At 48.8% G+C, this 24,521-nt stretch overlaps 2 non-coding genes and 73 pseudogenes across 2 annotated transcripts; all 75 read left to right on the top strand.

Moving 5' to 3' along the window:
* Window positions 1–929: 929 nt before the first annotated feature.
* LOC144187819 (5S ribosomal RNA) lies at window positions 930–1,048 on the top strand (annotated as a pseudogene).
* Window positions 1,049–1,104: 56 nt separating this feature from the next.
* On the top strand, window positions 1,105–1,223 carry LOC144184922 (5S ribosomal RNA). The gene has a single exon (XR_013324791.1). It is a non-coding gene; the product is annotated as a 5S ribosomal RNA (ribosomal RNA).
* Window positions 1,224–1,279: 56 nt separating this feature from the next.
* LOC144183496 (5S ribosomal RNA) lies at window positions 1,280–1,398 on the top strand (annotated as a pseudogene).
* A 56-nt stretch (window positions 1,399–1,454) lies between these two features.
* LOC144189981 (5S ribosomal RNA) lies at window positions 1,455–1,573 on the top strand (annotated as a pseudogene).
* Window positions 1,574–1,629: 56 nt separating this feature from the next.
* LOC144191766 (5S ribosomal RNA) lies at window positions 1,630–1,748 on the top strand (annotated as a pseudogene).
* Window positions 1,749–1,804: 56 nt separating this feature from the next.
* Window positions 1,805–1,923, top strand: LOC144188999 (5S ribosomal RNA; annotated as a pseudogene).
* A 56-nt stretch (window positions 1,924–1,979) lies between these two features.
* LOC144183891 (5S ribosomal RNA) lies at window positions 1,980–2,098 on the top strand (annotated as a pseudogene).
* Window positions 2,099–5,525: 3,427 nt separating this feature from the next.
* Window positions 5,526–5,644, top strand: LOC144183699 (5S ribosomal RNA; annotated as a pseudogene).
* A 56-nt stretch (window positions 5,645–5,700) lies between these two features.
* LOC144188020 (5S ribosomal RNA) lies at window positions 5,701–5,819 on the top strand (annotated as a pseudogene).
* Window positions 5,820–5,875: 56 nt separating this feature from the next.
* On the top strand, window positions 5,876–5,994 carry LOC144188507 (5S ribosomal RNA; annotated as a pseudogene).
* A 56-nt stretch (window positions 5,995–6,050) lies between these two features.
* LOC144188589 (5S ribosomal RNA) lies at window positions 6,051–6,169 on the top strand (annotated as a pseudogene).
* Window positions 6,170–6,225: 56 nt separating this feature from the next.
* Window positions 6,226–6,344, top strand: LOC144184068 (5S ribosomal RNA; annotated as a pseudogene).
* A 56-nt stretch (window positions 6,345–6,400) lies between these two features.
* Window positions 6,401–6,519, top strand: LOC144189413 (5S ribosomal RNA; annotated as a pseudogene).
* Window positions 6,520–9,947: 3,428 nt separating this feature from the next.
* LOC144183698 (5S ribosomal RNA) lies at window positions 9,948–10,066 on the top strand (annotated as a pseudogene).
* Window positions 10,067–10,122: 56 nt separating this feature from the next.
* Window positions 10,123–10,241, top strand: LOC144188019 (5S ribosomal RNA; annotated as a pseudogene).
* A 56-nt stretch (window positions 10,242–10,297) lies between these two features.
* On the top strand, window positions 10,298–10,416 carry LOC144188506 (5S ribosomal RNA; annotated as a pseudogene).
* A 56-nt stretch (window positions 10,417–10,472) lies between these two features.
* Window positions 10,473–10,591, top strand: LOC144188588 (5S ribosomal RNA; annotated as a pseudogene).
* A 56-nt stretch (window positions 10,592–10,647) lies between these two features.
* LOC144184067 (5S ribosomal RNA) lies at window positions 10,648–10,766 on the top strand (annotated as a pseudogene).
* A 56-nt stretch (window positions 10,767–10,822) lies between these two features.
* Window positions 10,823–10,941, top strand: LOC144187328 (5S ribosomal RNA; annotated as a pseudogene).
* Window positions 10,942–14,369: 3,428 nt separating this feature from the next.
* On the top strand, window positions 14,370–14,488 carry LOC144187817 (5S ribosomal RNA; annotated as a pseudogene).
* A 56-nt stretch (window positions 14,489–14,544) lies between these two features.
* LOC144190208 (5S ribosomal RNA) lies at window positions 14,545–14,663 on the top strand. The gene has a single exon (XR_013324976.1). It is a non-coding gene; the product is annotated as a 5S ribosomal RNA (ribosomal RNA).
* Window positions 14,664–14,719: 56 nt separating this feature from the next.
* LOC144185790 (5S ribosomal RNA) lies at window positions 14,720–14,838 on the top strand (annotated as a pseudogene).
* A 56-nt stretch (window positions 14,839–14,894) lies between these two features.
* On the top strand, window positions 14,895–15,023 carry LOC144184700 (5S ribosomal RNA; annotated as a pseudogene).
* A 56-nt stretch (window positions 15,024–15,079) lies between these two features.
* LOC144189669 (5S ribosomal RNA) lies at window positions 15,080–15,198 on the top strand (annotated as a pseudogene).
* Window positions 15,199–15,254: 56 nt separating this feature from the next.
* LOC144184353 (5S ribosomal RNA) lies at window positions 15,255–15,383 on the top strand (annotated as a pseudogene).
* A 56-nt stretch (window positions 15,384–15,439) lies between these two features.
* Window positions 15,440–15,558, top strand: LOC144184681 (5S ribosomal RNA; annotated as a pseudogene).
* A 56-nt stretch (window positions 15,559–15,614) lies between these two features.
* Window positions 15,615–15,733, top strand: LOC144184389 (5S ribosomal RNA; annotated as a pseudogene).
* Window positions 15,734–15,789: 56 nt separating this feature from the next.
* Window positions 15,790–15,918, top strand: LOC144186580 (5S ribosomal RNA; annotated as a pseudogene).
* A 56-nt stretch (window positions 15,919–15,974) lies between these two features.
* Window positions 15,975–16,103, top strand: LOC144186499 (5S ribosomal RNA; annotated as a pseudogene).
* Window positions 16,104–16,159: 56 nt separating this feature from the next.
* On the top strand, window positions 16,160–16,288 carry LOC144186678 (5S ribosomal RNA; annotated as a pseudogene).
* Window positions 16,289–16,344: 56 nt separating this feature from the next.
* On the top strand, window positions 16,345–16,463 carry LOC144187933 (5S ribosomal RNA; annotated as a pseudogene).
* A 56-nt stretch (window positions 16,464–16,519) lies between these two features.
* LOC144189715 (5S ribosomal RNA) lies at window positions 16,520–16,638 on the top strand (annotated as a pseudogene).
* A 56-nt stretch (window positions 16,639–16,694) lies between these two features.
* On the top strand, window positions 16,695–16,813 carry LOC144186047 (5S ribosomal RNA; annotated as a pseudogene).
* A 56-nt stretch (window positions 16,814–16,869) lies between these two features.
* Window positions 16,870–16,988, top strand: LOC144190327 (5S ribosomal RNA; annotated as a pseudogene).
* Window positions 16,989–17,044: 56 nt separating this feature from the next.
* Window positions 17,045–17,163, top strand: LOC144191929 (5S ribosomal RNA; annotated as a pseudogene).
* A 56-nt stretch (window positions 17,164–17,219) lies between these two features.
* Window positions 17,220–17,338, top strand: LOC144182101 (5S ribosomal RNA; annotated as a pseudogene).
* A 56-nt stretch (window positions 17,339–17,394) lies between these two features.
* Window positions 17,395–17,513, top strand: LOC144184185 (5S ribosomal RNA; annotated as a pseudogene).
* Window positions 17,514–17,569: 56 nt separating this feature from the next.
* Window positions 17,570–17,688, top strand: LOC144190326 (5S ribosomal RNA; annotated as a pseudogene).
* A 56-nt stretch (window positions 17,689–17,744) lies between these two features.
* On the top strand, window positions 17,745–17,863 carry LOC144190713 (5S ribosomal RNA; annotated as a pseudogene).
* A 56-nt stretch (window positions 17,864–17,919) lies between these two features.
* On the top strand, window positions 17,920–18,038 carry LOC144184530 (5S ribosomal RNA; annotated as a pseudogene).
* A 56-nt stretch (window positions 18,039–18,094) lies between these two features.
* Window positions 18,095–18,213, top strand: LOC144185504 (5S ribosomal RNA; annotated as a pseudogene).
* Window positions 18,214–18,269: 56 nt separating this feature from the next.
* Window positions 18,270–18,388, top strand: LOC144190374 (5S ribosomal RNA; annotated as a pseudogene).
* Window positions 18,389–18,444: 56 nt separating this feature from the next.
* Window positions 18,445–18,573, top strand: LOC144185171 (5S ribosomal RNA; annotated as a pseudogene).
* Window positions 18,574–18,629: 56 nt separating this feature from the next.
* On the top strand, window positions 18,630–18,758 carry LOC144185848 (5S ribosomal RNA; annotated as a pseudogene).
* A 56-nt stretch (window positions 18,759–18,814) lies between these two features.
* Window positions 18,815–18,933, top strand: LOC144188878 (5S ribosomal RNA; annotated as a pseudogene).
* Window positions 18,934–18,989: 56 nt separating this feature from the next.
* On the top strand, window positions 18,990–19,118 carry LOC144185680 (5S ribosomal RNA; annotated as a pseudogene).
* A 56-nt stretch (window positions 19,119–19,174) lies between these two features.
* On the top strand, window positions 19,175–19,293 carry LOC144183016 (5S ribosomal RNA; annotated as a pseudogene).
* Window positions 19,294–19,349: 56 nt separating this feature from the next.
* On the top strand, window positions 19,350–19,468 carry LOC144186294 (5S ribosomal RNA; annotated as a pseudogene).
* A 241-nt stretch (window positions 19,469–19,709) lies between these two features.
* LOC144191427 (5S ribosomal RNA) lies at window positions 19,710–19,827 on the top strand (annotated as a pseudogene).
* A 56-nt stretch (window positions 19,828–19,883) lies between these two features.
* Window positions 19,884–20,002, top strand: LOC144191542 (5S ribosomal RNA; annotated as a pseudogene).
* Window positions 20,003–20,058: 56 nt separating this feature from the next.
* LOC144189615 (5S ribosomal RNA) lies at window positions 20,059–20,177 on the top strand (annotated as a pseudogene).
* Window positions 20,178–20,233: 56 nt separating this feature from the next.
* LOC144182834 (5S ribosomal RNA) lies at window positions 20,234–20,362 on the top strand (annotated as a pseudogene).
* Window positions 20,363–20,418: 56 nt separating this feature from the next.
* LOC144186969 (5S ribosomal RNA) lies at window positions 20,419–20,547 on the top strand (annotated as a pseudogene).
* A 56-nt stretch (window positions 20,548–20,603) lies between these two features.
* LOC144188505 (5S ribosomal RNA) lies at window positions 20,604–20,722 on the top strand (annotated as a pseudogene).
* A 56-nt stretch (window positions 20,723–20,778) lies between these two features.
* LOC144187689 (5S ribosomal RNA) lies at window positions 20,779–20,897 on the top strand (annotated as a pseudogene).
* Window positions 20,898–20,953: 56 nt separating this feature from the next.
* On the top strand, window positions 20,954–21,082 carry LOC144185370 (5S ribosomal RNA; annotated as a pseudogene).
* Window positions 21,083–21,138: 56 nt separating this feature from the next.
* LOC144187158 (5S ribosomal RNA) lies at window positions 21,139–21,267 on the top strand (annotated as a pseudogene).
* A 56-nt stretch (window positions 21,268–21,323) lies between these two features.
* On the top strand, window positions 21,324–21,442 carry LOC144187875 (5S ribosomal RNA; annotated as a pseudogene).
* A 56-nt stretch (window positions 21,443–21,498) lies between these two features.
* On the top strand, window positions 21,499–21,627 carry LOC144185242 (5S ribosomal RNA; annotated as a pseudogene).
* A 56-nt stretch (window positions 21,628–21,683) lies between these two features.
* LOC144184055 (5S ribosomal RNA) lies at window positions 21,684–21,812 on the top strand (annotated as a pseudogene).
* A 56-nt stretch (window positions 21,813–21,868) lies between these two features.
* Window positions 21,869–21,997, top strand: LOC144185867 (5S ribosomal RNA; annotated as a pseudogene).
* A 56-nt stretch (window positions 21,998–22,053) lies between these two features.
* LOC144188398 (5S ribosomal RNA) lies at window positions 22,054–22,172 on the top strand (annotated as a pseudogene).
* A 56-nt stretch (window positions 22,173–22,228) lies between these two features.
* On the top strand, window positions 22,229–22,347 carry LOC144187109 (5S ribosomal RNA; annotated as a pseudogene).
* A 56-nt stretch (window positions 22,348–22,403) lies between these two features.
* LOC144182002 (5S ribosomal RNA) lies at window positions 22,404–22,522 on the top strand (annotated as a pseudogene).
* A 56-nt stretch (window positions 22,523–22,578) lies between these two features.
* On the top strand, window positions 22,579–22,697 carry LOC144185276 (5S ribosomal RNA; annotated as a pseudogene).
* A 56-nt stretch (window positions 22,698–22,753) lies between these two features.
* Window positions 22,754–22,882, top strand: LOC144184667 (5S ribosomal RNA; annotated as a pseudogene).
* A 56-nt stretch (window positions 22,883–22,938) lies between these two features.
* Window positions 22,939–23,057, top strand: LOC144184218 (5S ribosomal RNA; annotated as a pseudogene).
* A 56-nt stretch (window positions 23,058–23,113) lies between these two features.
* On the top strand, window positions 23,114–23,242 carry LOC144186273 (5S ribosomal RNA; annotated as a pseudogene).
* A 56-nt stretch (window positions 23,243–23,298) lies between these two features.
* Window positions 23,299–23,417, top strand: LOC144182765 (5S ribosomal RNA; annotated as a pseudogene).
* Window positions 23,418–23,473: 56 nt separating this feature from the next.
* LOC144184505 (5S ribosomal RNA) lies at window positions 23,474–23,592 on the top strand (annotated as a pseudogene).
* A 56-nt stretch (window positions 23,593–23,648) lies between these two features.
* On the top strand, window positions 23,649–23,767 carry LOC144188877 (5S ribosomal RNA; annotated as a pseudogene).
* A 56-nt stretch (window positions 23,768–23,823) lies between these two features.
* LOC144188369 (5S ribosomal RNA) lies at window positions 23,824–23,942 on the top strand (annotated as a pseudogene).
* A 56-nt stretch (window positions 23,943–23,998) lies between these two features.
* On the top strand, window positions 23,999–24,117 carry LOC144190514 (5S ribosomal RNA; annotated as a pseudogene).
* Window positions 24,118–24,173: 56 nt separating this feature from the next.
* LOC144182078 (5S ribosomal RNA) lies at window positions 24,174–24,292 on the top strand (annotated as a pseudogene).
* Window positions 24,293–24,348: 56 nt separating this feature from the next.
* LOC144184054 (5S ribosomal RNA) lies at window positions 24,349–24,477 on the top strand (annotated as a pseudogene).
* Window positions 24,478–24,521: the final 44 nt, after the last annotated feature.

Below are 24,521 nucleotides of genomic sequence, written 5' to 3'. Positions count from 1 at the left end.
ACAGACAGAAGAATAGTCAGTCATTTTCTTCTTAAAAAAATAAAAATAAAATACTTGTGGTTGCTAGAGTTATACAGTAAAAAAGGGGTGTGTGCATGTGGTGGTGGAGCAATAATATTTTAGTTTCAGTGAAATGAAAAATCTACAATAGTGTTCCAATAAATTGGTGGTTATTGAAGTGCTATACCAATTGAATGTAATTTCTGGTAAAATTCTGTAGCTCCAGTGTTTAACCATAAATCCTATGTGATTTTTTGTTTTACAGTATAAAATGTGAAAACACTTATAAATCCCATTTAAATTCAGTGAATTCATTTAGTTGTGCTGCCACTACAACATTGCACCCAATCAGTTAGTCTTTAATTGAATCTGATTACCAGTCGATTTGAATTGAATGACTTGACCCCGCTGAGATATTTTCTCTAAAAGAATAATGGAGTTGCTTATTTGACTATTTAGTATTGTTATTTTGTTATCTTTTTGCATTTGGTGCTTTTTTTAAACATCTACTACTTTACATTATAATTGCTTGATCTGAGGCAGTTGGGTTGTAAAGGTTTAAATCAAAATTCAAAGTATGGTAATACACATATATACACACGATGCAACAGATGTGCAGTCCATTTGCAGCGTCCAGAAGTAAAACAACATGTGAAAATTGAGTGTATAGAGTGCAAAAAGTCTTACTGCAATCAAGCTGACTTTACTCCTTTGTTATTATTGCTGACTCAAAGACAAATACCAATTTGGCCTGAAATGCACAAAAGTAAAACATAGCTGTATATATTCCTGCCTTTTCCCCCCTCTTTTATAACCTGAATATTCCAACTGACTTTGAATAATGTCAAATCCCAATTGATTTGGGTAGCAGGTGTAGAAGGTCGAATTAATACTTTAGCTCATGGGTGTCCATCTGCAAGAGCAGTACCGCTCACGGCCATACCACCCTGAAAAGGCCTGATCTCGTCCGATCTCGGAAGCCAAGCATGGTTCGGCCTGGTTAGTACCTGATTGGGAGACCGCTTGGGAATACCAGGTGCTGTGAGCATCATACCCCGCATCTTTTTCGACATTTCATGGGTGTCCATCTGCTAGTGCAGTACCGCTCACGGCCATACCACCCTGAAAAGGCCCGATCTCGTCCGATCTTGGAAGCCAAGCATGGTTGGGCCTGGTTAGTACCTGGTTGGGAGACCGCTTGGGAATACCAGGTGCTGTGAGCATCATACCCCGCATCTTTTTCGACATTTCATGGGTGTCCATCTGCAAAAGCAGTACCGCTCACGGCCATACCACCCTGAAAAGGCCCGATCTCGCCCGATCTCGGAAGCCAAGCATGGTTAGACTTGTTTAGTACCAGATTGGGAGACCGCTTGGGAATACCAGGTGCTGTGAGAACCATGCCCCGCATCTTTTTCGACATTTCATGGGTGTCCATCTGCTAGTGCAGTACCGTTCACGGCCATACCACCCTGAAAAGGCCCGATCTCGTCCGATCTCGGAAGCCAAGAATGGTTCGGCCTGGTTAGTACCTGATTGGGAGACCGCTTGGGAATACCAGGTGCTGTGAGCATCATACCCCGCATCTTTTTCGACATTTCATGGGTGTCCATCTGCAAGAGCAGTACCGCTCACGGCCATACCATTCTGAAAAGGCCCGATCTCCTCCGATCTCGGAAGCCAAGCATGGTTCGGCCTGTTTAGTACCTGATTGGGAGACCGCTTGGGAATACCAGGTGCTGTGAGCAGCATACCCCGCATCTTTTTCGACATTTCATGGGTGTCCATCTGCAGAAGCAGTACCGCTCACGGCCATACCACCCTGAAAAGGCCCGATCTCGTCCGATCTCGGAAGCCAAGCATGGTTCGGCCTGGTTAGTACCTGATTGGGAGACCGCTTGGGAATACCAGGTGCAGTGAGCATCATACCCCGCATCTTTTTCGACATTTCATGGGTGTCCATCTGCAGGAGCAGTACCGCTCACGGCCATACCACCCTGAAAAGGCCCGATCTCGTTCGATCTCGGAAGCCAAGCATGGTACGGCCTGGTTAGTACCTGATTGGGAGACCGCTTGGGAATACCAGGTGCTGTGAGCATCATACCCCGCACCTTTTTCGACATTTCATGGGTGATCTATCTGAAATCCAGATCAAATTCTGGATTTCAGATAGATCAGTTGTCATCATGCACCTTTTACCAAGACTGGACCTATAGTAGGACTTAGATGGAGAGCTATCTTAAAAAGAACATGTCCTCATTACTTGGGGGAGAAACAAAGGATCCAAAATCACTCAGAGCTGTCAGGAGTGGTTGGATTGCCTTTCCTGGCATGACGTCACGATAACTATCAGCTGTCACTAATTACGTGATTAGATTATTTTTGGTATTTAAGCATTATGATTTTCTGTGGACGCGGTTGGATCGACTGGTTAAGTTCTGGTTTCGTTTCCTGTTAATCCTCGTAGTAATTGCTGTTTCCATTGACGCCACGCCGCATGTTCAGTTCGTTTGTAATGAGTGGTCAAGCCAAGTTGTTTAAGTTATGTTACCCCGTTTATTAAATCAACCAACAAGAGCTACAGATCTGCCTCACCTTTCCAATTACTTCGGCGACTCTGCATCTGGGTTCAACTTACCCTACGATCGCGTCGCACTACGCGGCGAAATCGTAACAGCACGATCCAACCATTATGGACCCAGCGGAGCGCCACCCACGCTCGCGCCGACGCACTCGGCGACGCAAACCATCCACCTCGAAGACACCGGACTGCTTGGAATGTATAAGAAACCCCTCAGAATCGTTTAGGAATTTTGTAATGGACACACCGTGGTGCGGGGCTCTCAGGCACATCATTTCTAGAGATGAGCCACAGCTGGTAGAAGAGTTAGAGCCGCAGCGTACTCATACGCCCCACCACTGCTATGCACGTCGCCCTGGGAAGCCTTTACCGTTTCATCATGATGCCCAGGTGCGTACAACCACCAGAGAGTGCCCAAGTTATCTTATGCCTATGCCCAGAGGAATTGATTCACCATGGAGGGAGCCTGAAGATTCTGGTGAGGAGGACACCCGTTGAGGAAGTTCCCCACGGCCAGCAGCGTGGCCAGGATCTTCTTGAAGGTCCGGTTGCCGGCCAGCTGCTCCATGCCCAACTTCAGGTCAAACAGGGGCTCGGCGATCTCCTGCTCGAGTGCCTCATAGTTGAGTTTGAAAGACCACAGCTGCAGGCGGGGGGTCAAGGCGCTGACGGAAGCCAGGCCCGAGAGGAATTCCTCGGCCGTCCCCAGGGGAACGTCGGGATTGGCCGAGCGAGCCTCGCGGATCTTCTGCTTCTCCTCCTCTGTGGGCGTCATGCTCAGGATCTTCTCCACACCCTCCTTGTTGATGGCAAAGTCGTCAAAGTTGAGGATGGCGCTCTTGATGACGTGAACGGCGGGCAGGACCGTCATCCCGATGTTGATGGCGGTGCTCCGCTTGGAGTCCAGAACCAGGATCTCGGACTTTTTGCTCTCTGGCGCTTTCTTGGCCCATGGCGTCTCTTTGGCCCTGGACTCAAAGAGGTGCTCCAGCTTCCCCATGTCCACTTGGACCTTGTCCAGTGACGCCAAAAATAATCTAATCACGTAATTAGTGACAGCTGATAGTTATCGTGACGTCATGCCAGGAAAGGCAATCCAACCTCTCCTGACAAGAGCATCAAATAAAGACAATTTGTCGGTCTTTCGGGAACAGATTTTCTTGAAAAAGAACCCTTTCGCTATGATTTCTAGAATTTTACTGACATAATGCAAGTGCATTCGCAGCTAGCCCTCAGAGATAAAATGAGTTGGATTTCCATCTCCAACAATACCAGCCGATATGTTATTTGAGGTTCTTGATCTGAATGAATTAAATGACCTCCGGTATGCAGTACAACTGTAGAGCAATTACTTTAAATTATGTTCATTCTTTTGTCCCCCGCCTGGTGCCCGTAGATAGCTGGGATAGGCCTTAGCACCCCCCGTGACCCTTGTGAGGATAAGCGGTTGAGAGAATGAATGAATGAAAGAATACTAAACAATGTCTTTCACATGACGATCATTTATACTAAACAATTACTATTAGTTTAAGCATGTGAAACTATGATAAAATATGATTTGGATTTTACAGCATGTTTTCGTAACCTGTTTTATGTTTATTTATATAAACAATAGACACCTTGTAAAGCATTGCTGTTGCTTCACATGTATTTCTTAGGGGCCTAACATTCAACCACATCTAAGCAGCAGTACTTGTAGACTTGCATTCTGTGAAGCGCAAAGTGTCCTTCTGTTCTAAAGAGACAGAACAGCAAGAAAAGGACTCTGTGCAACCTTCTTTACTCTGTAACAGCGGGATGATGCTTTTTGTGTAGAAAGGATGGAGTACAAAGTGTAAGCGAATGAGTGGAAAGTACTGCAGACAATGTATGACTGTTTTTTTCTATTTTTTTTCCGTGCAGTTGAGGAGTGTAGTTTGCAAGATCCAGCATGCCAGTACTATTGAATGCTGGGTATTTTGCTGAGCCTTCTTTAAAAATTACTTCTCTTATCATGTAAAAGTAGTGATATCTGAACAGACAGAAGAATAGTCAGTCATTTTCTTCTTAAAAAAATAAAAATAAAATACTTGTGGTTGCTAGAGTTATACAGTAAAAAAGGGGTGTGTGCATGTGGTGGTGGAGCAATATAATTTTAGTTTCAGTGAAATGAAAAATCTACAATAGTGTTCCAATAAATTGGTGGTTATTGAAGTGCTATACCAATTGAATGTAATTTCTGGTAAAATTCTGTAGCTCCAGTGTTTAACCATAAATCCTATGTGATTTTTTGTTTTACAGTATAAAATGTGAAAACACTTATAAATCCCATTTAAATTCAGTGAATTCATTTATTTGTGCTGCCACTACAACATTGCACCCAATCAGTTAGTCTTTAATTGAATCTGATTACCAGTCGATTTGAATTGAATGACTTGACCCCGCTGAGATATTTTCTCTAAAAGAATAATGGAGTTGCTTATTTGACTATTTAGTATTGTTATTTTGTTATCTTTTTGCATTTGGTGCTTTTTTTAAACATCTACTACTTTACATTATAATTGCTTGATCTGAGGTAGTTGGGTTGTAAAGGTTTAAATCAAAATTCAAAGTACGGTAATACACATATATACACACGATGCAACAGATGTGCAGTCCATTTGCAGCGTCCAGAAGTAAAACAACATGTGAAAATTGAGTGTATAGAGTGCAAAAAGTCTTACTGCAATCAAGCTGACTTTACTCCTTTGTTATTATTGCTGACTCAAAGACAAATACCAATTTGGCCTGAAATGCACAAAAGTAAAACATAGCTGTATATATTCCTGCCTTTTCCCCCCTCTTTTATAACCTGAATATTCCAACTGACTTTGAATAATGTCAAATCCCAATTGATTTGGGTAGCAGGTGTAGAAGGTCGAATTAATACTTTAGCTCATGGGTGTCCATCTGCAAGAGCAGTACTGCTTACGGCCATACCACCCTGAAAAGGCCTGATCTCGTCCGATCTCGGCGGCCAAGCATGGTTCGGCCTGGTTAGTACCTGATTGGGAGACCGCTTGGGAATACCAGGTGCTGTGTGCATCATACCCCGCATCTTTTTCGACATTTCATGGGTGTCCATCTGCTTGTGCAGTACCGCTCACGGCCATACCACCCTGAAAAGGCCCGATCTCGTCCGATCTCGGAAGCCAAGCATGGTTCGGCCTGTTTAGTACCTGATTGGGGGACCGCTTGGGAATACCAGGTGCTGTGAGCATCATACCCCGCATCTTTTTCGACATTTCATGGGTGTCCATCTGCAAGAGCAGTACCGCTCACGGCCATACCACCCTGAAAAGGCCCGATCTCGCCCGATCTCGGAAGCCAAGCATGGTTCGGCCTGGTTAGTACCTGATTGGGAGACCGCTTGGGAATACCAGGTGCTGTGAGCATCATACCCCGCATCTTTTTCGACATTTCATGGGTGTCCATCTGCTAGTGCAGTACCGTTCACGGCCATACCACCCTGAAAAGGCCCGATCTCGTCCGATCTCGGAAGCCAAGCATGGTTCGGCCTGTTTAGTACCTGATTGGGAGACCGCTTGGGAATACCAGGTGCTGTGAGCATCATACCCCGCATCTTTTTCGACATTTCATGGGTGTCCATCTGCAAGAGCAGTACCGCTTACGGCCATACCACCCTGAAAAGGACCGATCTCGTCCGATCTCAGAAGCCAAGCATGGTTCGGCCTGGTTAGTACCTGATTGGGAGACCGCTTGGGAATACCAGGTACTGTGAGCATCATACCCCGCATCTTTTTCGACATTTCATGGGTGTCCATTTGCTAGTGCAGTACCGCTCACGGCCATACCACCCTGAAAAGGCCCGATCTCGTCCGATCTCGGAAGCCAAGCATGGTTCGGCCTGGTTAGTAACTGATTGGGAGACCGCTTGGGAATACCAGGTGCTGTGAGCATCATACCCCGCATCTTTTTCGACATTTCATGGGTGATCTATCTGAAATCCAGATCAAATTCTGGATTTCAGATAGATCAGTTGTCATCATGCACCTTTTACCAAGACTGGACCTATAGTAGGACTTAGATGGAGAGCTATCTTAAAAAGAACATGTCCTCATTACTTGGGGGAGAAACAAAGGATCCAAAATCACTCAGAGCTGTCAGGAGTGGTTGGATTGCCTTTCCTGGCATGACGTCACGATAACTATCAGCTGTCACTAATTACGTGATTAGATTATTTTTGGTATTTAAGCATTATGATTTTCTGTGGGCGCGGTTGGATCGACTGGTTAAGTTCTGGTTTCGTTTCCTGTTAATCCTCGTAGTAATTGCTGTTTCCATTGACGCCACGCCGCATGTTCAGTTCGTTTGTAATGAGTGGTCAAGCCAAGTTGTTTAAGTTATGTTACCCCGTTTATTAAATCAACCAACAAGAGCTACAGATCTGCCTCACCTTTCCAATTACTTCGGCGACTCTGCATCTGGGTTCAACTTACCCTACGATCGCGTCGCACTACGCGGCGAAATCGTAACAGCACGATCCAACCATTATGGACCCAGCGGAGCGCCACCCACGCTCGCGCCGACGCACTCGGCGACGCAAACCATCCACCTCGAAGACACCGGACTGCTTGGAATGTATAAGAAACCCCTCAGAATCGTTTAGGAATTTTGTAATGGACACACCGTGGTGCGGGGCTCTCAGGCACATCATTTCTAGAGATGAGCCACAGCTGGTAGAAGAGTTAGAGCCGCAGCGTACTCATACGCCCCACCACTGCTATGCACGTCGCCCTGGGAAGCCTTTACCGTTTCATCATGATGCCCAGGTGCGTACAACCACCAGAGAGCGCCCAAGTTATCTTATGCCTATGCCCAGAGGAATTGATTCACCATGGAGGGAGCCTGAAGATTCTGGTGAGGAGGACACCCGTTGAGGAAGTTCCCCACGGCCAGCAGCGTGGCCAGGATCTTCTTGAAGGTCCGGTTGCCGGCCAGCTGCTCCATGCCCAACTTCAGGTCAAACAGGGGCTCGGCGATCTCCTGCTCGAGTGCCTCATAGTTGAGTTTGAAAGACCACAGCTGCAGGCGGGGGGTCAAGGCGCTGACGGAAGCCAGGCCCGAGAGGAATTCCTCGGCCGTCCCCAGGGGAACGTCGGGATTGGCCGAGCGAGCCTCGCGGATCTTCTGCTTCTCCTCCTCTGTGGGCGTCATGCTCAGGATCTTCTCCACACCCTCCTTGTTGATGGCAAAGTCGTCAAAGTTGAGGATGGCGCTCTTGATGACGTGAACGGCGGGCAGGACCGTCATCCCGATGTTGATGGCGGTGCTCCGCTTGGAGTCCAGAACCAGGATCTCGGACTTTTTGCTCTCTGGCGCTTTCTTGGCCCATGGCGTCTCTTTGGCCCTGGACTCAAAGAGGTGCTCCAGCTTCCCCATGTCCACTTGGACCTTGTCCAGTGACGCCAAAAATAATCTAATCACGTAATTAGTGACAGCTGATAGTTATCGTGACGTCATGCCAGGAAAGGCAATCCAACCTCTCCTGACAAGAGCATCAAATAAAGACAATTTGTCGGTCTTTCGGGAACAGATTTTCTTGAAAAATAACCCTTTCGCTATGATTTCTAGAATTTTACTGACATAATGCAAGTGCATTCGCAGCTAGCCCTCAGAGATAAAATGAGTTGGATTTCCATCTCCAACAATACCAGCCGATATGTTATTTGAGGTTCTTGATCTGAATGAATTAAATGACCTCCGGTATGCAGTACAACTGTAGAGCAATTACTTTAAATTATGTTCATTCTTTTGTCCCCCGCCTGGTGCCCGTAGATAGCTGGCATAGGCCTTAGCACCCCCCGTGACCCTTGTGAGGATAAGCGGTTGAGAGAATGAATGAATGAAAGAATACTAAACAATGTCTTTCACATGACGATCATTTATACTAAACAATTACTATTAGTTTAAGCATGTGAAACTATGATAAAATATGATTTGGATTTTACAGCATGTTTTCGTAACCTGTTTTATGTTTATTTATATAAACAATAGACACCTTGTAAAGCATTGCTGTTGCTTCACATGTATTTCTTAGGGGCCTAACATTCAACCACATCTAAGCAGCAGTACTTGTAGACTTGCATTCTGTGAAGCGCAAAGTGTCCTTCTGTTCTAAAGAGACAGAACAGCAAGAAAAGGACTCTGTGCAACCTTCTTTACTCTGTAACAGCGGGATGATGCTTTTTGTGTAGAAAGGATGGAGTACAAAGTGTAAGCGAATGAGTGGAAAGTACTGCAGACAATGTATGACTGTTTTTTTCTATTTTTTTTCCGTGCAGTTGAGGAGTGTAGTTTGCAAGATCCAGCATGCCAGTACTATTGAATGCTGGGTATTTTGCTGAGCCTTCTTTAAAAATTACTTCTCTTATCATGTAAAAGTAGTGATATCTGAACAGACAGAAGAATAGTCAGTCATTTTCTTCTTAAAAAAAATAAAAATAAAATACTTGTGGTTGCTAGAGTTATACAGTAAAAAAGGGGTGTGTGCATGTGGTGGTGGAGCAATATAATTTTAGTTTCAGTGAAATGAAAAATCTACAATAGTGTTCCAATAAATTGGTGGTTATTGAAGTGCTATACCAATTGAATGTAATTTCTGGTAAAATTCTGTAGCTCCAGTGTTTAACCATAAATCCTATGTGATTTTTTGTTTTACAGTATAAAATGTGAAAACACTTATAAATCCCATTTAAATTCAGTGAATTCATTTAGTTGTGCTGCCACTACAACATTGCACCCAATCGGTTAGTCTTTAATTGAATCTGATTACCAGTCGATTTGAATTGAATGACTTGACCCCGCTGAGATATTTTCTCTAAAAGAATAATGGAGTTGCTTATTTGACTATTTAGTATTGTTATTTTGTTATCTTTTTGCATTTGGTGCTTTTTTTAAACATCTACTACTTTACATTATAATTGCTTGATCTGAGGTAGTTGGGTTGTAAAGGTTTAAATCAAAATTCAAAGTACGGTAATACACATATATACACACGATGCAACAGATGTGCAGTCCATTTGCAGCGTCCAGAAGTAAAACAACATGTGAAAATTGAGTGTATAGAGTGCAAAAAGTCTTACTGCAATCAAGCTGACTTTACTCCTTTGTTATTATTGCTGACTCAAAGACAAATACCAATTTGGCCTGAAATGCACAAAAGTAAAACATAGCTGTATATATTCCTGCCTTTTCCCCCCTCTTTTATAACCTGAATATTCCAACTGACTTTGAATAATGTCAAATCCCAATTGATTTGGGTAGCAGGTGTAGAAGGTCGAATTAATACTTTAGCTCATGGGTGTCCATCTGCAAGAGCAGTACCGCTTACGGCCATACCACCCTGAAAAGGCCTGATCTCGTCCGATCTCGGCGGCCAAGCATGGTTCGGCCTGGTTAGTACCTGATTGGGAGACCGCTTGGGAATACCAGGTGCTGTGTGCATCATACCCCGCATCTTTTTCGACATTTCATGGGTGTCCATCTGCTAGTGCAGTACCGCTCACGGCCATACCACCCTGAAAAGGCCCGATCTCGTCCGATCTCGGAAGCCAAGCATGGTTCGGCCTGTTTAGTACCTGATTGGGGGACCGCTTGGGAATACCAGGTGCTGTGAGCATCATACCCCGCATCTTTTTCGACATTTCATGGGTGTCCATCTGCAAGAGCAGTACCGCTCACGGCCATACCACCCTGAAAAGGCCCGATCTCGCCCGATCTCGGAAGCCAAGCATGGTTCGGCCTGGTTAGTACCTGATTGGGAGACCGCTTGGGAATACCAGGTGCTGTGAGCATCATACCCCGCATCTTTTTCGACATTTCATGGGTGTCCATCTGCTAGTGCAGTACCGTTCACGGCCATACCACCCTGAAAAGGCCCGATCTCGTCCGATCTCGGAAGCCAAGCATGGTTCGGCCTGTTTAGTACCTGATTGGGAGACCGCTTGGGAATACCAGGTGCTGTGAGCATCATACCCCGCATCTTTTTCGACATTTCATGGGTGTCCATCTGCAAGAGCAGTACCGCTTACGGCCATACCACCCTGAAAAGGACCGATCTCGTCCGATCTCAGAAGCCAAGCATGGTTCGGCCTGGTTAGTACCTGATTGGGAGACCGCTTGGGAATACCAGGTACTGTGAGCATCATACCCCGCATCTTTTTCGACATTTCATGGGTGTCCATTTGCTAGTGCAGTACCGCTCACGGCCATACCACCCTGAAAAGGCCCGATCGCGTCCGATCTCGGAAGCCAAGCATGGTTCGGCCTGGTTAGTACCTGATTGGGAGACCGCTTGGGAATACCAGGTGCTGTGAGCATCATACCCCGCATCTTTTTCGACATTTCATGGGTGATCTATCTGAAATCCAGATCAAATTCTGGATTTCAGATAGATCAGTTGTCATCATGCACCTTTTACCAAGACTGGACCTATAGTAGGACTTAGATGGAGAGCTATCTTAAAAAGAACATGTCCTCATTACTTGGGGGAGAAACAAAGGATCCAAAATCACTCAGAGCTGTCAGGAGTGGTTGGATTGCCTTTCCTGGCATGACGTCACGATAACTATCAGCTGTCACTAATTACGTGATTAGATTATTTTTGGTATTTAAGCATTATGATTTTCTGTGGGCGCGGTTGGATCGACTGGTTAAGTTCTGGTTTCGTTTCCTGTTAATCCTCGTAGTAATTGCTGTTTCCATTGACGCCACGCCGCATGTTCAGTTCGTTTGTAATGAGTGGTCAAGCCAAGTTGTTTAAGTTATGTTACCCCGTTTATTAAATCAACCAACAAGAGCTACAGATCTGCCTCACCTTTCCAATTACTTCGGCGACTCTGCATCTGGGTTCAACTTACCCTACGATCGCGTCGCACTACGCGGCGAAATCGTAACAGCACGATCCAACCATTATGGACCCAGCGGAGCGCCACCCACGCTCGCGCCGACGCACTCGGCGACGCAAACCATCCACCTCGAAGACACCGGACTGCTTGGAATGTATAAGAAACCCCTCAGAATCGTTTAGGAATTTTGTAATGGACACACCGTGGTGCGGGGCTCTCAGGCACATCATTTCTAGAGATGAGCCACAGCTGGTAGAAGAGTTAGAGCCGCAGCGTACTCATACGCCCCACCACTGCTATGCACGTCGCCCTGGGAAGCCTTTACCGTTTCATCATGATGCCCAGGTGCGTACAACCACCAGAGAGCGCCCAAGTTATCTTATGCCTATGCCCAGAGGAATTGATTCACCATGGAGGGAGCCTGAAGATTCTGGTGAGGAGGACACCCGTTGAGGAAGTTCCCCACGGCCAGCAGCGTGGCCAGGATCTTCTTGAAGGTCCGGTTGCCGGCCAGCTGCTCCATGCCCAACTTCAGGTCAAACAGGGGCTCGGCGATCTCCTGCTCGAGTGCCTCATAGTTGAGTTTGAAAGACCACAGCTGCAGGCGGGGGGTCAAGGCGCTGACGGAAGCCAGGCCCGAGAGGAATTCCTCGGCCGTCCCCAGGGGAACGTCGGGATTGGCCGAGCGAGCCTCGCGGATCTTCTGCTTCTCCTCCTCTGTGGGTGTCATGCTCAGGATCTTCTCCACACCCTCCTTGTTGATGGCAAAGTCGTCAAAGTTGAGGATGGCGCTCTTGATGACGTGAACGGCGGGCAGGACCGTCATCCCGATGTTGATGGCGGTGCTCCGCTTGGAGTCCAGAACCAGGATCTCGGACTTTTTGCTCTCTGGCGCTTTCTTGGCCCATGGCGTCTCTTTGGCCCTGGACTCAAAGAGGTGCTCCAGCTTCCCCATGTCCACTTGGACCTTGTCCAGTGACGCCAAAAATAATCTAATCACGTAATTAGTGACAGCTGATAGTTATCGTGACGTCATGCCAGGAAAGGCAATCCAACCTCTCCTGACAAGAGCATCAAATAAAGACAATTTGTCGGTCTTTCGGGAACAGATTTTCTTGAAAAATAACCCTTTCGCTATGATTTCTAGAATTTTACTGACATAATGCAAGTGCATTCGCAGCTAGCCCTCAGAGATAAAATGAGTTGGATTTCCATCTCCAACAATACCAGCCGATATGTTATTTGAGGTTCTTGATCTGAATGAATTAAATGACCTCCGGTATGCAGTACAACTGTAGAGCAATTACTTTAAATTATGTTCATTCTTTTGTCCCCCGCCTGGTGCCCGTAGATAGCTGGCATAGGCCTTAGCACCCCCCGTGACCCTTGTGAGGATAAGCGGTTGAGAGAATGAATGAATGAAAGAATACTAAACAATGTCTTTCACATGACGATCATTTATACTAAACAATTACTATTAGTTTAAGCATGTGAAACTATGATAAAATATGATTTGGATTTTACAGCATGTTTTCGTAACCTGTTTTATGTTTATTTATATAAACAATAGACACCTTGTAAAGCATTGCTGTTGCTTCACATGTATTTCTTAGGGGCCTAACATTCAACCACATCTAAGCAGCAGTACTTGTAGACTTGCATTCTGTGAAGCGCAAAGTGTCCTTCTGTTCTAAAGAGACAGAACAGCAAGAAAAGGACTCTGTGCAACCTTCTTTACTCTGTAACAGCGGGATGATGCTTTTTGTGTAGAAAGGATGGAGTACAAAGTGTAAGCGAATGAGTGGAAAGTACTGCAGACAATGTATGACTGTTTTTTTCTATTTTTTTTCCGTGCAGTTGAGGAGTGTAGTTTGCAAGATCCAGCATGCCAGTACTATTGAATGCTGGGTATTTTGCTGAGCCTTCTTTAAAAATTACTTCTCTTATCATGTAAAAGTAGTGATATCTGAACAGACAGAAGAATAGTCAGTCATTTTCTTCTTAAAAAAAATAAAAATAAAATACTTGTGGTTGCTAGAGTTATACAGTAAAAAAGGGGTGTGTGCATGTGGTGGTGGAGCAATATAATTTTAGTTTCAGTGAAATGAAAAATCTACAATAGTGTTCCAATAAATTGGTGGTTATTGAAGTGCTATACCAATTGAATGTAATTTCTGGTAAAATTCTGTAGCTCCAGTGTTTAACCATAAATCCTATGTGATTTTTTGTTTTACAGTATAAAATGTGAAAACACTTATAAATCCCATTTAAATTCAGTGAATTCATTTAGTTGTGCTGCCACTACAACATTGCACCCAATCGGTTAGTCTTTAATTGAATCTGATTACCAGTCGATTTGAATTGAATGACTTGACCCCGCTGAGATATTTTCTCTAAAAGAATAATGGAGTTGCTTATTTGACTATTTAGTATTGTTATTTTGTTATCTTTTTGCATTTGGTGCTTTTTTTAAACATCTACTACTTTACATTATAATTGCTTGATCTGAGGTAGTTGGGTTGTACAGGTTTAAATCAAAATTCAAAGTACGGTAATACACATATATACACACGATGCAACAGATGTGCAGTCCATTTGCAGCGTCCAGAAGTAAAACAACATGTGAAAATTGAGTGTATAGAGTGCAAAAAGTCTTACTGCAATCAAGCTGACTTTACTCCTTTGTTATTATTGCTGACTCAAAGACAAATACCAATTTGGCCTGAAATGCACAAAAGTAAAACATAGCTGTATATATTCCTGCCTTTTCCCCCCTCTTTTATAACCTGAATATTCCAACTGACTTTGAATAATGTCAAATCCCAATTGATTTGGGTAGCAGGTGTAGAAGGTCGAATTAATACTTTAGCTCATGGGTGTCCATCTGCAAGAGCAGTACCGCTCACGGCCATACCACCCTGAAAAGGCCTGATCTCGTCCGATCTCGGAAGCCAAGCATGGTTCGGCCTGGTTAGTACCTGATTGGGAGACCGCTTGGGAATACCAGGTGCTGTGAGCATCATACCCCGCATCTTTTTCGACATTTCATGGGTGTCCATCTGCAAGAGCGGTATTGCTCACGGCCATACCACCCTGAAAAGGCCCGATCTCGTCCGATCTCGGAAGCCAAGCATGGTTGGGCCTGGTTAGTACCTGATTGGGAGACCGCTTGGGAATACCAGGTGCTGTGAGCATCATACCCCGCATCTTTTTCGACATTTCATGGGTGTCCATCTGCAAAAGCAGTACCGCTCACGGCCATACCACCCTGAAAAGGCCCGATCTCGCCCGATCTCGGAAGCCAAGCATTGTTCGGCCTGTTTAGTACCTGATTGGGAGACCGCTTGGGATTACCAGGTGCTGTGAGCATCAGACCCCGCATCTTTTTCGACATTTCATGGGTGTCCATCTGCAAGAGCAGTACCGCTCTCGGCCATACCACCCTGATAAGGCCCGATCTCGCCCGATCTCGTCCGATCTCGGCAGCCAAGCATGGTTCGGCCTGGTTAGTACCTGATTGGGAGACCGCTTGGGAATACCAGGTGCTGTGAGCATCATACCCCGCATCTTTTTCGACATTTCATGGGTGTCCATCTGCAAAAGCAGTACTGCTCACGGCCATACCACCCTGAAAAGGCCCGATCTCGTCCGATCTAGGAAGCCAAGCATGGTTTGGCCTGGTTAGTACCTGATTGGGAGACCGCTTGGGAATACCAGGTGCTGTGAGCATCATACCCCGCATCTTTTTCGACATTTCATGGGTGTCCATCTGCTAGTGCAGTACCGCTCACGGCCATACCACCCTGAAAAGGCCCGATCTCGCCCGATCTCGTCCGTTCTCGGCAGCCAAGCATGGTTCGGCCTGGTTAGTACCTGATTGGGAGACCGCTTGGGAATACCAGGTGCTGTGAGCATCTTGCCCCGCATCTTTTTCGACATTTCATGGGTGTCCATCTGCAAGAGTAGTATCGCTCACGGCCATACCACCCTGAAAAGGCCCAATCTCCTCCGATCTCGGAAGCCCAGCATGGTTCGGCCTGGTAAGTACCTGATTGGGAGACCGCTTGGGAATACCAGGTGCTGTGAGCATCATACCCCGCATCTTTTTCGACATTTCATGGGTGTCCATCTGCAAAAGTTGTACCGCTCACGGCCATACCACCCTGAAAAGGCCCGATCTTGACCGATCTAGGAAGCCAAGCATGGTTTGGCCTGGTTAGTACCTGATTGGGAGACCGCTTGGGAATACCAGGTGCTGTGAGCATCATACCCCGCATCTTATTCGACATTTCATGGGTGTCCATCTGCTAGTGCAGTACCGCTCACGGGCATACCACCCTGAAAAGGCCCGATCTCGTCCGATCTCGTCCGATCTCGGAAGCCAAACATGGATCGGCCTGGTTAGTACCTAATTGGGAGACCGCTTGGGAATACCAGGTGCTGTGAGCATCATACCCCGCATCTTTTTCGACATTTCATGGGTGTCCATCTGCTAGTGCAGTACCGCTCACGGCCATACCACCCTGAAAAGGCCCGATCTCGTCCGATCTCGTCCGATCTAGGAAGCCAAGCATGGTTTGGCCTGGTTAGTACCTGATTGGGAGACCGCTTTGGAATACCAGGTGCTGTGAGCATCATACCCCGCATCTTTTTCGACATTTCATGGGTGTCCATCTGCTAGTGCAGTACCGCTCACAGCCATACCACCCTGAAAAGGCCCGATCTCGTCCGATCTCGTCCGATCTCGGCAGCCAAGCATGGTTCGGCCTGGTTAGAACCTGATTGGGAGACCGCTTGGGAATACCAGGTGCTGTGAGCATCATACCCCGCATCTTTTTCGACATTTCATGGGTGTCCATCTGCAAGAGCAGCACCGCTCACGGCCATACCACCCTGAAAAGGCCCGGTCTCGTCCGATCTCGGAAGCCAAGCATGGTTCGGCCTGGTTAGTACCTGATTGGGAGACCGCTTGGGAATACCAGGTGCTGTGAGCATCATACCCTGCATCTTTTTCGACATTTCATGGGTGTCCATCTGCTAGTGCAGTACCGCTCACGGCCATACCACCCTGAAAAGGCCCGATCTCGCCCGATCTCGGCAGCCAAGCATGGTTCGGCCTGGTTAGTACCTGATTGGGAGACCGCTTGGGAATACCAGGTGCTGTGAGCATCATACCCCGCATCTTTTTCGACATTTCATGGGTGTCCATCTGCTGGTAGAGTACCGCTCACGGCCATACCACCCTGAAAAGGCCTGATCTCGTCCAATCTCGGACGCCAAGCATGGTTCGGCCTGGTTAGTACCTGATTGGGAGACCGCTTGGGAATACCAGGTGCTCTGAGCATCATACCCCGCATCTTTTTCGACATTTCATGGGTGTCCATCTGCAAGAGCAGTACCGCTCACGGCCATACCACCCTGAAAAGGCCCGATCTCGCTCGATCTCGGCAGCCAAGCATGGTTCGGCCTGGTTAGTACCTGATTGGGAGACCGCTTGGGAATACCAGGTGCTGTGAGCATCATACCCCGCATCTTTTTCGACATTTCATGGGTGTCCATCTGCTAATGCAGTACCGCTCACGGCCATACCACCCTGAAAAGGCCCGATCTCGTCCGATCTCGGCAGCCAAGCATGGTTCGGCCTGTTTAGTACCTGATTGGGAGACCGCTTGGGAATACCATGTGCTGTGAGCATCATACCCCGCATTGTTTTCGACATTTCATGGGTGTCCATCTGCTAGTGCAGTACTGCTCACGGCCATACCACCCTGAAAAGGCCCGATCTTGTCCGATCTCGGAAGCCAAGCATGGTTCAGCCTGTTTAGTACCTGAATGGGAGACCGCTTGGGAATACCAGGTGCTGTGAGCATCATACCCCGCATGTTTTTCGACATTTCATGGGTGTCCATCTGCTAGAGCAGTACCGCTCACGGCCATACCACCCTGAAAAGGCCTGATCTCGTCCAATCTCGGAAGCCAAGCATGGTTTGGCCTGGTTAGTACCTGATTGGGAGACCGCTTGGGAATACCAGGTGCTCTGAGCATCATACCCCGCATCTTTTTCAAAATTTCATGGAAGTCCATCTGCAGGAGCAGTACCGCTCACGGCCATACCACCCTGAAAAGGCCCGATCTCGCTCGATCTCGGCAGCCAAGCATGGTTCGGCCTGGTTAGTACCTGATTGGGAGACCGCTTGGGAATACCAGGTGCTGTGAGCATCATACCCCGCATCTTTTTCGACATTTCATGGGTGTCCATCTGCTAATGCAGTACCGCTCACGGCCATACCACCCTGAAAAGGCCCGATCTCGTCCGATCTCGGAAGCCAAGCATCGTTCGGCCTGTTTAGTACCTGATTGGGAGACCGCTTGGGAATACCAGGTGCTGTGAGCATCATACCCCGCATCTTTTTCGACATTTCATGGGTGTCCATCTGCTAGTGCAGTACCGCTCACGGCCATACCACCCTGAAAAGGCCCGATCTCGTCCAATCTCGGAAGCCAAGCATGGTTCGGCCTGTTTAGTACCTGATTGGGAGACCGTTTGGGAATACCAGGTTCTGTGAGCATCATACCCCGCATCTTTTTCGACATTTCATGGGTGTCCATCTGCTAGTGCAGTACCGCTCACGGCCATACCACCCTGAAAAGGCCCGATCTCGCCCGATCTCGGAAGCCAAGCATGATTCGGCCTGGTTAGTACCTGATTGGAAGACCGCTTGGGAATACCAGGTGCTGTGATTATCATACCCCGCATCTTTTTCGAAATTTCATGGGTGTCCATCTGCAAGAGCAGTACCGTTCACGGCCATACCACCCTGAAAAGGCCCGATCTCGCCCGACCTCGGAAGCCAAGCATGGTTCGGCCTGGTTAGTACCTGATTGGGAGACCGCTTGGGAATACCAGGTGCTGTGAGCATCATACCCCGCATCTTTTTCGACATTTCATGGGTGTCCATCTGCAAGAGCAGTACCGCTGACGGCCATACCACCCTGAAAAGGCCCGATCTCGTCCGATCTCGTCCGATCTCGGCAGCCAAGCATGGTTCGGCCTGGTTAGTACCTGATTGGGAGACCGCTTGGGAATACCAGGTGCTGTGAGCATCATACCCCGCATCTTTTTCGACATTTCATGGGTGTCCATCTGCAAGAGCAGTACCGCTGACGGCCATACCACCCTGAAAAGGCCCGTTCTCGTCCGATCTCGTCCGATCTCGGCAGCCAAGCATGGTTCGGCCTGGTTAGTACCTGATTGGGAGACCGCTTGGGAATACCAGGTGCTGTGAGCATCATACCCTGCATCTTTTTCGACATTTCATGGGTGTCCATCTGCTAAAGCAGTACCGCTCACGGCCATACCACCCTGAAAAGGCCCGATCTCGTCCGATCTCGGCAGCCAAGCATGGTTCGGCCTGTTTAGTACCTGATTGGGAGACCGCTTGGGAATACCAGGTGCTGTGAGCATCATACCCCGCATCTTTTTCGACATTTCATGGGTGTCCATCTGCAAGAGCAGTACCACTCACGGCCATACCACCCTGAAAAGGCCCGATCTCGCCCGACCTCGTCCGATCTCGGCAGCCAAGCATGGTTCGGCCTGGTTAGTACCTGATTGGGAGACCGCTTGGGAATACCAGGTGCTGTGAGAACCATGCCCCGCATCTTTTTCGACATTTCATGGGTGTCCATCTGCGAGAGCAGTACCGCTTACGGCCATACCACCCTGAAAAGGCCCGATCTCGTCCGATCTCGAAAGCCAAGCATTGTTCGGCCTGTTTAGTACCTGATTGGGAGACCGCTTGGGAATACCAGGTGCTGTGAGCATCATACCCCGCATCTTTTTCGACATTTCATGGGTGTCCATCTGCATGAACAGTACCGCTCACAGCCATACCACCCTGAAAAGGCCTGATCTCGCCCGATCTCGGAAGCCAAGCATTGTTCGGCCTGTTTAGTACCTGATTGGGAGACCGCTTGGGAATACCAGGTGCTGTGAGAACCATGCCCCGCATCTTTTTCGACATTTCATGGGTGTCCATCTGCAAGAGCAGTACCGCTCACGGCCATACCACCCTGAAAAGGCCCGATCTCGTCCGATCTCGTCCGATCTTGGAAGCCAAGCATGGTTCGGCCTGGTTGGTATCTGATTGGGAGACCGCTTGGGAATACCAGGTTCTGTGAGAACCATGCCCCGCATCTTTTTCGACATTTCATGGGTGTCCATCTGCAAAAGCAGTACCGCTCACGGCCATATCACCCTGAAAGACCCGATCTCGTCCGATCTCGGAAGCCAAGCATGGTTCGGCCTGTTTAGTACCTGATTGGGAGACCGCTTGGGAATACCAGGTGCTGTGAGCATCATACCCCGCATCATTTTCGACATTTCATGGGTGTCCATCTGCAAGAGCAGTACAGCTCACGGCCATACCACCCTGAAAAGGCCCGATCTCGTCCGATCTCGGAAGCCAAGCATGGTTCGGCCTGTTTAGTACCTGATTGGGAGAACGCTTGGGAATACCAGGTGCTGTGAGCATCATACCCCGCATCTTTTTCGACATTTCATGGGTGTCCATCTGCAAGAGTAGTACCGCTCACGGCCATACCACCCTGAAAAGGCCCGATCTCGTCCGTTCTCGGCAGCCAAGCATGGTTCGGCCTGGTTAGTACCTGATTGGGAGACCGCTTGGGAATACCAGGTGCTGTGAGCATCATACCCCGCATCTTTTTCGACATTTCATTGGTGTCCATCTGCAAGAGCAGTACCGCTCACGGCCATACCACCCTGATGAGGCCTGATCTCGCCCGATCTCGTCCGATCTCGGCAGCCAAGCATGGTTCGGCCTGGTTAGTACCTGATTGGGAGACCGCTTGGGAATACCAGGTGCTGTGAGCATCATACCCCGCATCTTTTTCGACATTTCAAGGGTGTCCATCTGCAAGAGCAGTACCGCTCACGGCCATACCACCCTGATAAGGCCCGATCTCGTCCGATCTCGTCCGATCTCGGCAGCCAAGCATTGTTCGGCCTGGTTAGTACCTGATTGGGAGACCGCTTCGGAATACCAGGTGCTGTGAGCATCATACCCCGCATCTTTTTCGACATTTCATGGGTGTCCATCTGCAAGTGCAATATCGCTCACGGCCATACCACCCTGAAAAGGCCCGATCTCGCCCGATCTCGGAAGCCAAGCATGGTTCGGCCTGGTTAGTACCTGATTGGGAGACCGCTTGGGAATACCAGGTGCTGTGAGCATCATACCCCGCATCTTTTTCGACATTTCATGGGTGTCCATCTGCTAGTGCAGTACCGCTCACGGCCATACCACCCTGAAAAGGCCCGATCTCGTCCGATCTCGGAAGCCAAGCATGGTTCGGCCTGTTTAGTACCTGATTGGGAGACCGCTTGGGAATACCAGGTGCTGTGAGCATCATACCCCGCATCTTTTTCGACATTTCATGGATGTCCATCTGCAAGAGCAGTACCGCTCACGGCCATACCACCCTGATAAGGCCCGATCTCGCCCGATCTTGTCCGATCTCGGCAGCCAAGCATGGTTCGGCCTGGTTAGTACCCGATTGGGAGACCGCTTGGGAATACCAGGTGCTGTGAGCATCATACCCCGCATCTTTTTCGACATTTCATGGGTGTCCATCTGCTAGTGCAGTACCGCTCAAGGCCATACCACCCTGATAAGGCCCGATCTCGCCCGATTTCGTCCGATCTCGGCAGCCAAGCATGGTTCGGCCTGTTTAGTACCTGATTGGGAGACCGCTTGGGAATACCAGGTGCTGTGAGCATCATACCTCGCATCTTTTTCGACATTTCATGGGTGTCCATCTGCAATAGCAGTACCGCTCACGGCCATACCACCCTGAAAAGGCCCGATCTCATCTGATCTCGGAAGCCAATCATGGTTCGGCCTGGTTAGTACCTGATTGGGAGACCGCTTGGGAATACCAGGTGCTGTGAGCATCATACCCCGCATCTTTTTCGACATTTCATGGGTGTCCATCTGCTAGTGCAGTACCGCTCACGGCCATACCACCCTGATAAGGCCCGATCTCGTCCGATCTCGTCCGATCTCGGCAGCCAAGCATGGTTCGGCCTGTTTAGTACCTGATTGGGAGACCGCTTGGGAATACCAGGTGCTGTGAGCATCATACCCCGCATCTTTTTCGACATTTCATGGGTGTCCATCTGCAAGAGCAGTACCGCTCACGGCCATACCACCCTGAAAAGGCCCGATCTCGCCCGATCTCGCCCGATCTCGGCAGCCAAGCATGGTTCGGCCTGGTTAGTACCTGATTGGGAGACCGCTTGGGAATACCAGGTGCTGTGAGCATCATACCCTGCATCTTTTTCGACATTTCATGGGTGTCCATCTGCAAGAGCAGTACCGCTCACGGCCATACCACCCTGAAAAGGTCCGGTCTCGCCCGATCTCGTCCGATCTCGGCAGCCAAGCATGGTTCGGCCTGGTTAGTACCTGATTGGGAGACAGCTTGGGAATACCAGGTGCTGTGAGCATCATACCCCGCATATTTTTCGACATTTCATGGGTGTCCATCTGCAAGAGAAGTACCGCTCACGGCCATACCACCCTGTAAAGGCCCGATCTCGTCCGATCTTGGAAGCCAAGCATGGTTCGGCCTGGTTAGTACCTGATTGGGAGACCTCTTGGGAATACCAGGTGCTGTGAGCATCATACCCCGCATTTTTTTCGACATTTCATGGGTGTCCATCTGCATGAGCAGTACTACTCACGGCCATACCACCCTGAAAAGGCCTGATCTCGTCCGATATCGGAAGCCAAGCATGGTTCATCCTGTTTAGTACCTGATTGGGAGACCGCTTGGGAATACCAGGTGCTGTGAGCATCATACCCCGCATCTTTTTCGACATTTCATGGGTGTCCATCTGCAAGAGCGGTACCGCTCACGGCCATACCACCCTGAAAAGGCCCGATCTCGTCCGATTTCGGAAGGCAAGCATGGTTCGGCCTGGTAAGTACCTGATTGGGAGACCACTTTGGAATACCAGGTGCTGTGAGCATCATTCCCCGCATCTTTTTCGACATTTCATGGGTGTCCATCTGCAAAAGCAGTACCGCTCACGGCCATACCACCCTGAAAAGGCCCGATCTCGCCCGATCTAGGAAGCCAAGCATCGTTCGGCCTGGTTAGTACCTGATTGGGAGACCGCTTGGGAATACCAGGTGCTGTGAGCATCATACCCCGCATCTTTTTCGACATTTCATGGGTGTCCATCTGCTAGTGCAGTACCGCTCACGGCCATACCACCCTGAAAAGGCCCGATCTCGTCCGATCTCGTCCGATCTCGGAAGCCAAACATGGATCGGCCTGGTTAGTACCTAATTGGGAGACCGCTTGGGAATACCAGGTGCTGTGAGCATCATACCCCGCATCTTTTTCGACATTTCATGGGTGTCCATCTGCTAGTGCAGTACCGCTCACGGCCATACCACCCTGAAAAGGCCCGATCTCGTCCGATCTAGGAAGCCAAGCATTGTTCGACCTGGTTAGTACCTGATTGGGAGACCGCTTGGGAATACCAGGTGCTGTGAGCATCATACCCCGCATCTTTTTCGACATTTCATGGGTGTCCATCTGCTAGTGCAGTACCGCTCACAGCCATACCACCCTGAAAAGGCCCGATCTCGTCCGATCTCGTCCGATCTCGGCAGCCAAGCATGGTTCGGCCTGGTTAGTACCTGATTGGGAGACCGCTTGGGAATACCACGTGCTGTGAGCATCATACCCCGCATCTTTTTCGACATTTCATGGGTGTCCATCTGCAAAAGCAGTACCGCTCACGGCCATACCACCCTGAAAAGGCCCGATCTCACCCGATCTCGGAGGCCAAGCATGTTTCGGCCTGGTTAGTACCTGATTGGGAGACCGCTTGGGAATACCAGGTGCTGTGAGCATCATACCCCGCATCTTTTTCGACATTTCATGGGTGTCCATCTGCAAAGGCAATACCGCTCACGGCCATACCACCCTGAAAAGGCCCGATCTCGTCCGAACTCGGAAGCCAAGCATGGTTCGGCCTGGTTAGTACCTGATTGGGAGACCGCTTGGGAATACCAGGTACTGTGAGCATCATACCCTGCATCTTTTTCGACATTTCACGGGTGTCCATCTGCTAGTGCAGTACCGCTCACGGCCATACCACCCTGAAAAGGCCCGATCTCGTCCGATCTCGGCAGCCAAGCATGGTTCGGCCTGTTTAGTACCTGATTGGGAGACCGCTTGGGAATACCAGGTGCTGTGAGCATCATACCCCGCATCTTTTTCGACATTTCATGGGTGTCCATCTGCAAGAGCAGTACCGCTCACGGCCATACCACCCTGAAAAAGCCCGATCTCGTCCGATCTCGGAAGCCAAGCATGGTTCGGCCTGGTTAGTACCTGATTGGGAGACCGCTTGGGAATACCAGGTGCTGTGAGCATCATACCCCGCATCTTTTTCGACATTTCATGGGTGTCCATCTGCTAGTGCAGCACCGCTCACGGCCATACCACCCTGAAAAGGCCCGATCTCGTCCGATTTCGGAAGCCAAGCATGGTTCGGCCTGGTTAGTAGCTGATTGGGAGACCGCTTGGGAATACCAGGTGCTGTGAGCATCATACCCCGCATCTTTTTCGACATTTCATGGGTGTCCATCTGCAAGAGTAGTACCGCTCACGGCCATACCACCCTGAAAAGGCCCGATCTCGTCCGTTCTCGGCAGCCAAGCATTGTTCGGCCTGGTTAGTACCTGATTGGGAGACCGCTTGGGAATACCAGGTGCTGTGAGCATCATACCCCGCATCTTTTTCGACATTTCATGGGTGTCCATCTGCAAGAGCAGTACCGCTCACGGCCATACCACCCTGAAAAGGCCCGATCTCGCCCGATCTCGCCCGATCTCGGCAGCCAAGCATGGTTCGGCCTGGTTAGTACCTGATTGGGAGACCGCTTGGGAATACCAGGTGCTGTGAGCATCATACCCTGCATCTTTTTCGACATTTCATGGGTGTCCATCTGC

Source organism: Stigmatopora nigra, unplaced genomic scaffold, assembly GCF_051989575.1.
Source record: "Stigmatopora nigra isolate UIUO_SnigA unplaced genomic scaffold, RoL_Snig_1.1 HiC_scaffold_24, whole genome shotgun sequence".
Lineage (NCBI taxonomy): Eukaryota > Metazoa > Chordata > Actinopteri > Syngnathiformes > Syngnathidae > Stigmatopora > Stigmatopora nigra.
Note: the sequence above shows the minus strand (reverse complement) of the source record. Positions and strands in the feature narration are given on the sequence as shown.